This window comes from Amblyomma maculatum, chromosome 3, assembly GCF_055883805.1.
Source record: "Amblyomma maculatum isolate TAMU_Amacu chromosome 3, ASM5588380v1, whole genome shotgun sequence".
NCBI lineage: Eukaryota > Metazoa > Arthropoda > Arachnida > Ixodida > Ixodidae > Amblyomma > Amblyomma maculatum.
In genome coordinates, this window is record NC_139346.1 from 158,641,195 (window position 1) to 158,654,420 (window position 13,226).

Genomic DNA, 13,226 nt, shown 5'->3' on the forward strand with positions numbered 1-13,226 from the left:
GAATTATTGAACGGTACTTGCTAATTACTTAGAATTCAGTTCGATTCTTCCACTTTTTTCATTTTTATTCGATTTGACAAGCAAGTTACACTGCCTGCGGTCGGTTCTGTTCTTCAGCAGTGGTCTTCGGGCCTGGTGTTGGTCGCTGTACGGATTGCTGGAATATAGCTACCACCCATTAAGCAAGAGGTATAAATTCGTGTACCTTTTAGGCCAGGCCTGCCGACACCAATCCACTGTTATGCCGTTGTCATCTACGATCATCTCGTCTACGGCAAGGCAAAGCCCTGTCTCAGTGATTGGTTTGGTTTGGTTTATGGTGTTTAACTGTCCCGAAGCGACTCAGGTTATGAGAGATGCCGTAATGGAGGACTGTGTTTCGAGACTTTTTTTCGTGTCATGTTGTTCATGAAAATCCGTCAAAGACGCTTAATACGTACATGTAAAAAGTTTCTTCGCTCTGGAGAACAATGTGCAGCATTCAGAACCAAGATCATGGAGATCAAGGAGATCATGGTTAACCAAGATCAAGGAGATCATGGTTAAAACTGCCTAATTTTAGTCAGTATTTATCTTTTTACCATGCGACCCTTTTCGCAAAGGGTTCTATGTGCAATCGGATGCATGCAAGGGTTTTATTCCGGCAAACGAAAGCCGGCTATCATTTTAAGGCGTAAGACTGATTTCACTAGTTTGGAAAAAGCGAAAGACCTTACATTTTAACTTTTTCACGGTGTCCACTTCATCATCACCACACCAGCCACCACCAACACCACCTGAATCTGTCGCGCTCCCCATGTGATCTTGTTCATTCGGTATGCTAACCATACTGAAATAAATAAATATTTCGAATGGGAACTGATCTACTTTTTAAATGGCGCCTGTTCAATCGCACATCACCGTACCTAATTCAACGAATTAGAGGAAGTATTGCAATGGTAATTAAATATTTCAATTTGGCATAATTTCAGTTGTAACTGACACAGTAGAGTCTGCTCTCATACTTTTATTAGTAGGTGCTTTTTATTTTTTTTTATTTTGTCCTTTTCAGTAACATCTCATATCTCATGCATCAGAGAGCCTGTAAACAAAATAAACTTTTGGATTTTAACTTTTCTTTCTAAATCTGTCAGTTCGTAATCGCTTATTGAAGCACATATAACCCCCAGCCTCTAATTTAATAACTTAAAGAAAAAAAGCGTCAAGGGTGTACCTGTCTCTCGTAATCTATTTTGCATAGGAGGTATATTTCCAAGTCAGAAATGAGCACCAAAAGAGACTAAGACTACGTATTTTACCGAACGTGTTCTTTCGTGGGCTTCCTCAATAGGCGAGTTCTAAAGCCACACGAACACGACAAGGAATGTTGGCACAGGCGGTTATGCGAAATGTTGCTTCTGTGCCTTCCACGTCTATAGTGAGAAACGACACTCCCCCACGCCTTTCGTCTCTGGTGTAGCGACGGCCACACAAGCGGCAGGCAACATCTCCGGTTGCGCTTGTTTTATGGCCTCCGTTGATGTTCTTCGCGGCCGCTTCTTGCAAGAAGCGGCGCTGTGGAAGAGGAAACGGGCGACGATATCTTGTGTAGACAGGTTGAATAACGGTTTCCTCGTCGCTCTGAAATGCGAGCCGCCGCTATTAATGTTTGCGAGGCCATTACGTTGCGAAGGAGTGTCATTTGTGCGTGCACTTCTACACTGCTTTATACTGAATGCGGGCGGACGTTCTGCACGCGTGCACATTAGATCATACGCTGCAGTGAAACCGCGGGGTCGCGTGCGAGACTCTGACGTCACAGCAGAGCGGAGGAAAGCGCTGTTGGGGACAGTTTAATTACGGGACATTCAAAGTCGTCGGGCGAAAGCGCATCGCGTTCTTTGTCGACAGCTTGTTCTCAGAGATGGCAATGGTATTCAGAGAATAGCTGTCGCCGTCATCCTCATAGCCCGCTAAGTTCAAACTGCTTAGTCACTAAAGCCAACGCGCAGTTTTGAATTGCGACCTTCATCCCATGGAGGAGGTCGTTGATTGTTTTAGGGGGTTTAACGTCCCAAAGCGACTCAGGCTATGAGAGACGCCGTAGTGGAGGGCTCCAGAAATTTCGACCAACTGGGGATCTTTAACGTGCACTGACATCGCACAGCACACAGGCTTCTTGATTTTCGCCTTCATTGAAAAGCGGCCGGCGCGACCGGGATTCGAACGAGCGTGCTTGGGCTCACCAGTCGAGCGCCTTAACCACTCATCCACCGCGACGAGGTTGAAGGAGGCGGTCAGACTCCTACATGATTCAATTGCTTGGATTACCGCAGCATGTCGCATTTGTTTTTGTTTTTCGAGACATTCGCCTCGGCGCTTCGAAGCCACATCCAAGTAATTACGCATGCAAGGCGATGGCTGTAGGCACAAAGCTCTTTCTTTGGTATCTGCCAACAGCGCAGTGGAATAGGTGGGCTGCTCACTGCAGCACACACACACACACACACACACACACACACACACACACACACACACACACACACACACACACACACACACACACACACACACACACACACACACACACACACACACACACACACACACACACACACACACACACACACACACACACACACACATATATATATATATATATATATATATATATATATAATGAGCCTGCCATGGATCTTCTTTCATTTGTACATACCATAATCTTCTTTCTTTTGTACATACCATCATCATCGTCCCACGGCGCCGGCTCCAGCACGCGCCTGGGTTCACCATCAGATTAAAACGCTGACACGGCGTACCTTGCCTTGCCGTCACGACTTTGGCGTCTCGACCTGGCCTTCTTTCACAAGTGGTGGAGGTTGATCCCCTACCTCTCTCCGATGGGGGTAACCATTGGATTATAACAGCTGTCGAACACCTAACACGCTACGCTGAGACAGCACCTGTACCGACTGGTTCCGCCGAAGAGGTAGCTATTTTTTTTTTTTTGCGATCAATTGTCCTGCGTCATGGCGCACCTCGGGTGCTTCTAAGTGACCGCGGGACGGCCTTCTTATCGACAGTCGTTGCCGAAGATCTTCATGCGTCATCTACTCTTCCTCAAGCTACTATCCACAGACTAACGGTCTGACTGAGCGATTTCATCGCACTCTATCCGATATGATATCTATGTACATCACACCGGATTACCGAAATTGGGACACTATTCTACCATTCGTCACATTCGCCTATAATACAGCAGTACAGCGGACAACCGGTTACTCTCCGTATTTCCTCGTTTTTGGCCGTCCTCCCACTACAATGCTCGACACTTCCTTCTTCTCTACGCCCGACTACTCCTCATCAGTACCAGCCCAGTTCTTATCCCGTGTGGCCACATGCCGTCATCTTGCCCGCCTCAATACAGGAACGCGCCAGGAACACCGCAAGATTCGCTACGATTCTACGCATCTTGCGGTCTCTTTTCGTCCCGGTGACGAAGTCCTGCTTTAACACCACTGCGCGCCCCTGGCCTTAGTGATAAATTTCAGCGCCGCTATCTTGGTCCCTACAAGGTCGTCAACGAAACTTCCCCCGTGAACTACCAAGGTACACCTGTTGATCCCCCAGCCGATCGACGCCACCGTGGAACTGAAATTGTTCATGTCTCTCGCTTGAAGCCGTTTGTGCGCCGCGGTGCATCGGTTGGTTAGGAGCGGCCAGGCTGGCTGCTTCCGACCCCCCGGGAAGATTGTGTGAGCCTTCCACGGATCTTTCATTTGTACATACCATAATCTTCTTCTTTCTTTCGTACATACCGTCATCATCGTCCCGCGGCGCCGGCTCCAGCACGCGCCTGGGTTCACCATCAGATTAAAACGCTGACACGGCGTACCTTGCCTTGCCGTCACGACCTTGGCGTCTCGACCTGGCCTTCTTTCACAATATATATATATATATATATATATATATATATATATATATATATATATATATATATATATATATATATATATATATATATATATATATATATATATATATATATATATATATATATATATATATATATATATATATATGTATGTATATATTTAGACTGGCGAAATAGAGGCAGCGGCAAACGAAATTATTGCCATGGGAATACAGCGCTTTAAAAACAAGGACAAAACAAAGAATGGATACTCAGTTTTATTCAATACATCATAGGTTTTCATACACTGTAGGAGCATAGACAAAACATGGTATTGGCATGCTATCGCGAAGGCCGTCACTGTTGCGTCTGGTCGAGAAGGAATGCTCCAGGAATCCTCCCAAATGGAGCCCTGTCGGGTCAAAGTTCCGAATAATAACAGAACAGCTCACTGCAGCCATCAAACGATTAATTCTTTGCTCTCAATTAAAATTTAGCAATATATTGACGGCACGAATAATCATCTCGCAATGTACCCGCCTATTTATGCGACCTACCGGCACTTGCAGAAAGCTACAAATTGCCGAATACTAGGACGCTTCGCAATTACTTACCTTGAAAGTATTGTACGCTTTCGAGCAATTGTTTTAGGGTTTTTGACTCTGCTAGATTTGGTCTGCCCTGCTGTGGACCAATCCAGAGTGAAGGCAGAAAATGCTAAAGAGGAGAACAGCCTCACCTGTACGGTTCCATGCACGTAAGCACGGAAAAAAATATCGACACTGCCAACATTCCATACGATACTGACATCGATTGAGTCATTGTTCTGGAACATTGCGTTAATACGCCCACTCTCGATCAGCTGTCTACTGAAGGCAAAAAAAAACGGCTCCCATAGCGCCTCATAAGGACCACAAATAATACAATTTTGTTTTTCGTAAAATTCTGTTATTTCAGTTTTCATGGCTATATTGACATTAAATCTGAGGCAAATTAGGTAATTTATTATTGTTGAGAAATTGAGATCTTGAAATCGAATACTTCCCTCCCTCCCTGTATCCTACCGCTTTCCCCTCACCCGAAAAAACCCCCAAGGTGGTAATTATATAGTGTGACATGGACTCTGTGATAACTGAATTGTATCAGATGGCCGTGCACTCTATATCCTCGAAAAATTTCACATTGAAAAATTGTTTACGTCATTATAATTTGCTTTTTAAATCACCTGGAGGCGACGATATCTGCATTCGATATTATATCTTTTTCTTGCTTATGATTTTCTTTTTTTTTTCCGAGATTAACACGGCAGACAAGCGATTCACCAAGTGTTACAGCAAAGCCCGTCATTATTTTCTTTTTGTTTCTTTAAATATAGCCTTTTTGAGTTAAACAAAAAGCAAGACAGTTTTTTCAGCAAAATATCTGTGTTGACGGATTTCAGAAAACTGGTGAATCACATTAATTATAGAGGGCTATCTAAATGTTAATAACTTAATTTTCCTTAGCGTAGATGTTACATTCGTCGCAGATGATAAAGGGAGAGCCCGGGGCCCACGTAATGCATCTGTTCACATTCACGTGGTTCATAAAAGCTGGGACCAAGAAATCTGATGTGTCCTTTTGACCGGTGTTTGGCGGAATGTATATACACGCTATCGCCACGTCTCGTCCATTCTTGAAGTAATACCTACTAAAACAAGACACAATTTTCGAAACTCCTCTGAGCCTTACCAGGACACTTATGGTTGTCGTCTTGGTGGACGTAACGGTGACAGACATTGAGAATTGAAAATGCAGCCGTCAAATGCATTCCTTAGTTGAAACTTGTAGCTTGCTTGGCTTCGCCTGTAAGGCCGTGACGAAGTAGAAGTAATGGTTCACGTCTGCCGGCTCGAGCCCCTTGCCAGTCCCCCTTCGAGTACACGCACTGTGACCATCGCTTAATCACTAATTCCTTAATTTGTGCCTCCGTTATATCATACATCATCTTAGCATACATTCCTAAGCTACCAACGTATCTGAAAGTCCCACCCGACAGGTTTAAATCACCACTTTACCAAGCCTTACGAATGTTTTTACGCCGAAGTAGTTTGCATGGCTCGAGATCCAAAGGTCCCAGGGATTCGATTCTTCATCTCAGCCTCCCATTTCAGAGGGGAATTCTGCGTTGACAGCATCTGCCAAATCGGCCTGCCAAGTCGACCAGCTGTCAGTGACATGCCCGTGGTGTTTCGGTCACTACGCTATTAACAGTCCCGAGGCCAGATTTTCCAGGGAATGAGGCCTTCAGCTCTGTCGGGTTAAATGCGCATTACGTGAAAACCAAATGAATTTGTTTTTCAAAGCATATTTTTGACGTTCTAAACTTGAGTCATCTTGACGACTAAGAAAAAAATTAAAAAGGGGGCTTACCTTTAACGCCGACACTATTTATTATCGCTATATGATATTAACCCTTAAATTAAAGAAAGAAAACGTTGAATAGATAGGAGACAACCGAAAGAAAAGAGAAGTTGCTAAATATGGGTCACGGTATGCGACATATGCATTACGCCGCTGAAAATCAGTGTATATTTTTTTTTTAATTTCAGGCTATCAAAGAAGTCGGGGGAAGCTAATTCCTTAAGCTTGTAGACTGGTCTGATGATTAGGCTTTTATTTTAGTAACAGAAAAATAGTAGACTGCATTATGTCATGAAGAAATTGTGCGTGGAAGTTACCGCAGACTAGAATTGGATCCGAGTGCAGTAAATTTACTGACATAATCAAATAATCATTAAGCTCTGTAACGAACGCAATGCCCACCTATAACTGTTCAACCTAGCTACATATGCCGAGTCGAGGATTCTCTCATAGTTCTAAGGCGATAGCCTTTCTTGGTTTATGCGTGACGTCAGCGGAAATTGTGATCAGAAAGCGTGCTTCACACTGGCACTTAAAGAAAAAATTGTCTTCGCCGGAAATCCAACCATACCCCTCCGATCCTAAGCCGAAAGCGCCAAACACTACTCCCCGCCAGGCTTGTGAGAAGTACACATCGTAATTCGGCTCGGATGACCGTAGCGATGCTAATGACAGTGCAGTTAGTCATGACGATAATGATTATGTACCGATGACAATGACGATGTTATTAATGAAAATAGTGCTTTAAAGTTGTTTTCGCCATTTCTGCTTTTAAACAAACTAAGCCAGTATTAAACTTTTCAAATACAAATATGTAAATACTAAAAAAATTACCCGGTATTCAGTTTTTTCTCTGTGTATTAACGCACTGAACTCGATACTGGCATTCCCGTCGAGGCTGGGCGAGAAAAAAAAAAAAAAAAAAAAAAAAACGAGGTGAAGTTCGCTGGATTTGTACGAAGTACAAGGAAAAGTCATGCTCGGCTCGAAAGCCCACGCCTGCATACCACTGTTCTTTCAGAGCTTTCACCAATTTACTTAGCTCGACGAATCCTGCATTAATCTTCGGAAAACTGGAGGCAAAAAAGCAAATGCTCTCTCTTTCTTCGTGTGAAGCCGGGGGCGAATAATGTGGGGACGTATATGCATCACAAAGTGCCTTCTTCGAGCGAGATTTTCGCCGGACAAGAAAAGCTTTGTTACCGGAGAGCTGCGACTCCACGAACACTGACGAGGTTGACTAAGCTCCGTTCCTCTTTTGTCTCAACAGCCCCTCCCATTCCCTCGCAGGTTTCTTGCGATTCCGCGGGCTCGAAAGAATGGTTTCGTGGGTGGTTTTTCAGCCTCGCTTCGTCTTTGTCTACTCTTACTATGAACTTTAATATATGCACTGCTGAGCAGATAATTCCAGGAACTAAGCGAGCAAGCGAAAATCGCACATATGATGAAGTTAAGTGAATAGTAGAAAACGGAGAAACATAAACAGAAAACCGTCGCTTTTGTGAAATTTTTGATTAGCTTTTATCATTGTACGCAAATTAACACGTAAATGTGAACCGCAATCAACCTCACTTGCGAAAAAGAAGCAAGGAAATTGCCGTTTGTCAGAGCTCGTGAGAAGTTAACCATTTCCCTTCTGACGGAGTTGGTGGGTTTCATGAAATCTTTAGTTCGCCCTTGCATGTTCTAAACTTCGGCGATTATGCTTTAAATGCATTTAGTCGTCGTTTTCCAATTTATCTCCGTTTCGTTATCTAGCTCTATCCGGCTCCTTTGTTCAGTTTTTTGGTTTTGTTTTTTTCGTCGCTCATACAGGGTGTGAGGTTTGTTTAGAAATAAAAGTCCTGCTAAATGCCGACCGTCATCAATTCTTTGCTGCGGTCCTTGTTTTCGGTAGTGCTGCACATTTGCATGCAATATCCCGATCTCCGAAGACAGTTGGTTTTGTCCGACCGCGTTTGAAATGCTGTTCCAGATATTCGAGAAGCGAAAGCGCTCGCGAAGCTTCCACGTTCTATACTAACGCTTGCATCACGGAGCGATACCTTTTGTAGCTCGCGTACAGTCGGGCAGTGCGCCGTCATTACTTCCGATTCTGAAGAATGAGACTCGAGACGTAGTTAAGAACCTCCTGTCCTCGATCGCCGCTCTGCGCTCCCTCCACTACGCTTCGCAGAAGAGAACCGTCTTTCTTTGAAAGCGATCTTTTTCTGGTGAGATCAATCAGTCGTCAAGTCAAGTTGAATGCTTTTTTTTTTTTTTTTTTTTTGTGGGTGGGTCGACGAGCGAGTGAGCGTGAATGTATAATAGGCAGGCCAGCGATCGGGACAGAATCAAAAGAAAGCGCAAAACAGCCTTCAACGTTAGAGAGACGCTCGGTTCGAACTGCTAGCAGTACGTTGAAAACTAAATAAGGGTCGAAGGAGAGATGGAAAGAGATAAGAGAAGATAGTGCTCGTTTTGGGGCTCTGTAGCGACCGAGAGGGGCTGAATGACGCCACTTTATAACTGTTTTAAGGCAGTACCATAGACATTACCACTCTTTTCTGTATTAGCTGCGGTAGTATTTCACCGCGAGGTGATTGTATCTCGTCGGGGAAGAATATCGCTAGAATACCACCGTCGCAAACCTTTTAGCGATTTGCGACCGTAAGAAAGTGTGCCCTCTACACGGAATTGAAGTCGCTAGGGGCGGGGCTGGAAAATGATGCAAGCCTTGGCTCAATCTCAGAGAAGTAGATGGAAAATGCGCCTTCTGTTCCAAAAAAAGTGTGCAGCGTCCTGAGAGATGTGGCTTGTATCAGCTAGTCAGGAGCGGAATCAACAAAGCTGTTGTCGTTTAATAGCGGTCCCTGATTGGTCGGTGTTTAGAACACTATGTGCTTCACGCTGCGATTGGTCCTTACGCGTGAGAACGCCTGCCGATCACAAATGGTGCTCTCGTGTCAGAACGCGTTTATAAATGCGGACTTCGGTTGGGTGGCACGTCCTACAGGATCCAGGACGGTGCAGGGTTTTTCGCTAGGCACGTGTGGTAGAGAACAAGCTATGGGAAATAGGAAATATGAAAAAAAAAAAAAATAAGAGGATAAAGTGCGAACGGCAGCAAGTTGAATTCATTTCCTTCATGCGTGGCTTTCCCCGCAACATCCACTCCTTTGCTGGTGAAGCAACTTTTATGAGCTGCGGTGGGGTAACGTATACTTGCCTCTTCAACGAGGACATATGCTTATAGCAAAGACAAAATTTCTTTATTGCTTATCGAACGTAAAACGAGGCAACTCCATTCGGAAGAGCCGGCGATGCAAGGCTATCCTCTTTTAGTTTCTAATTATTTATTTTTAAAACGAATTTACAGCCTTCGTCGCGTGCCTATATTTATGGTTTATTCGGCGCGAAGAATTGAGGAGCCCACTCCTCTCTCGCTCCCAGGCATAGAGCGTATTTCATGGTACGGGGACTTCAGCGTTGCGCCACAGTGAAGTAAACTGAGTACATTAAATCATGAGTATATTCGCTCCTTCGAGTTCAAGTAGAGACTAATGCAATCCTCCGTTTCTCCATACGCTTCTCCACCTACGCCGATGACGTGGCTTTCACACAGACGCACGCTAGCACCTGGGGTGTCTGCTCTGCCAAAGCCTCCTAGAATTTTTCAGTGTAGAAGCGTTCTAGGAGGCTTTGGCTCTGCTCCGGACACAAGTTTTGGGAATCACTTGACTCTCATGCGTCTCTTCTGGGCTGCAAAGCATCATCGATCCATGAGAGCAGCTGCCTCAGCATGCCTAGGTCTACATACACCGTTAGAATTAAAGAAAAAACACAACCGCAATAAGGAAACTTCTGTCGGCATGGTAGTACATACATACATACATACATACATACATACATACATACATACATACATACATACATACATACATACATACATACATACATACATACATACATACATACATACATACATACATACATACATACATACATACATACATACATACATACATACATACATACATACATACATAAATACATACATACATACATACATACATACATACATACATACATACATACATACATACATACATACATACATGCATGCATGCATGCATACATGCATACATACATACATACATACATACATACATACATACATGCATGCATGCATGCATACATACATACATACATACATACATACATACATACATACATACATACATGCATGCATGCATGCATACATGCATACATACATACATACATACATACATACATACATACATACATACATACATACATACATACATACATACATACATACATACATACATACATACATACATACATACATACATACATACATACATACATACATACATACATACATACATACATACATACATATAGTTCGCCGATTCTTTATTTTGTCTCTTCACTTAGAATAATCATTTTCTTGTATAGGAACTGCCTATTGACTCTTGTTTAAATTAGATCACAGCAGTGAAGTAGACGAAACTTCTAAAAGTGTCGGGCAAGGCCAAGTGGTGCTACAGTAGTAGTTTTGACGAAGCTACTTGAATCATCTGCTGCTGATATTACTTCTCTCAAGGTTGTGTATTAGTCAAATTTACCACATATACCCAGAAATCTCGGACATTTCCTTCGAAAGATTTTATGAAAATACTTTTTTTTAATATTAACGTGAATAAAAACAATCAATATATCCGCAGATAATCTCTAGGCAGGTTTCTAGTATATTACCGTTGAATTTCGAAAACATGCCCCACTGGTTTTCTTTTGAAGTCTGACTTGTTTGTTGTGAGCGAAAGAACAAACTCGAGAAGTAAAATTTTGGCAAACATCCAAGTTCACATCATACATGTCACTACGGTCGTAAAATTGTCTTACAATATTCCTCTATTGTGTCGAGATTGTTTAAAAATGCACCCTCCCTCCCTCGCCCCCACCTGGTTTTCTGTGGAAGCACTTAACTACTCGTTATGAGCGCAAGACAAACTTCAAAATAGCCGAAATTGCGCTACCTATCGGGCGCTTGGACTATTTCCATCAATATGTTCATAAATATATCTTACAATATTCCACAGTTGGCTCACAATTATTTTCAAAAACGCAGTCCCACAATTGGCTCAAAATTATTTTCAAAAACGCAGTCCGTTGATTTTCTGTGGCAGTTTAAACTACTCGCTGTGATAGCAGCAAGAAGTTGAATTGCAAATTTATGTCGCCCGTCGGAGCGTAGACCATTCCCATCAACGTATTATAACAGTGCCTTATAATATACCTCAGTAGGCTCAAAATTAAAAGGTGTTCCAGAATGCTGATTTATTGCAACTGCTATGCGTATAATCTATACTAAGCGTACCTGACACTGCTCTGAGATATGGGTGATAAAAACGAGAAGCAACAGAGGCGCTGTTTGCTGCGGCGTAATCTCCAGAAAGCCAGTCGTGTTTCTGGAGATTACGGAGTATATAGTAAGAGACGGAACGCAAAATGCTGTATGCAAAAAGGGAACTTCTATTATCAACCAGTACCACACTCAGCCGCCCGATAAATCTCTTCCAAAGGGCCACACACACATAAGCTTTGCACTCTCTCTCCTCACTTTGTGTCCTACTGGAAACTTTTGCCTCGCGTTTTGTCGAAATGCATGCAAATGGGAATATTCGTGTCACTTCAGTCGAAAATTTTTGTCGCTTACAAAAAAGCTTACTAATTGGTGACAATGAATTAGGATGGCCGCAGCCGTTTATGGCCCTTGTGCTGAAATGTGGTTGACTATTGCGCGTTATTGTGCACATGGTGATGTCACCAGGCAGGCCACAGCAATGTGAATCAAACGCGGACCTTAACTAACTACAAAGCGTCCCTACAGTGGAGCAATAGCAGACATGAAAACTGCAAGGCTAATCCCACCATAGCTAGCAAAAACATCAGCTTAAAACGCTCTCATTGTAAGCGACAAAGCTTTAAAAAAGCGCAGAAACGGTCGACCGCGCTCACCAGCGCTGCTAGTTTCTAGTTACCGTAACCCATCATTTTACATGTTTACAAGAGGCTATCACTGGCTTCTGTTGGGGTCGGCGGTTTCGGAGGCTCCGTCGTAGGCTTACACGGCTCGGTTAATACGCAACGTGATGACTGTCTTGCATGTAGAAATGTCTAGTTTGTGCGAATGTGAGGCCATGAACGCTAGTGAAAGCATGCATGATTTGATTTATGTATTTATTATTTCTTAAAGGTTCAAGAGTGACAGTACACGAGGTCTGGGCTGATGGTATTTTTTCAGACATACTTGATCTTCGACGGCAAATCTGAAGTGAACGGAATTGACGATGGTCGCCACCTTAGACGGAAAGCCATTCCAACTGTTGGCCTAAAAAAAAAAAAGAAAAAAAAAAGAGGGAGACTGCTGATATTTCACAGTGTGAGATTGCTCGGAGGAGACAGCATTAGGGTGGGGCTCGCGGGATATACGAGGAGCGCGTATCATATATTGGGAAGCGTCGTGGTTAACGGTGCGACAAAATATGATACAAGGAAAGAAAGCTAATTTGTTGACGACAATTAAGCTAGCGAGCGTGTAGGTTGAAACAGGGCCACATTCATGGGTGCAACGTGAAATTAGATACCAATATACATATTTCCATCCGGAAATAAAGATGTCAAAATGACTGCTCTCTGGACTGCCGCAAAACCGGTACCGCAGCTGCTTCCATCACGCTAGTGTTGAGTGGACAAAGCAGTCCAGCAAACAATATGGCGGCACCCAGCGACCACTTATTAGAAAGGTGCACAGCTAGAATGCATCTTATTTCATAGCCCGTGCAACCACTAGTCAAAATCTCTCCCCCTCCCCCCCTCCCTTCCTTTGTGTTTAATTCGCCGCGTACTTACCATTGCGTTTTAA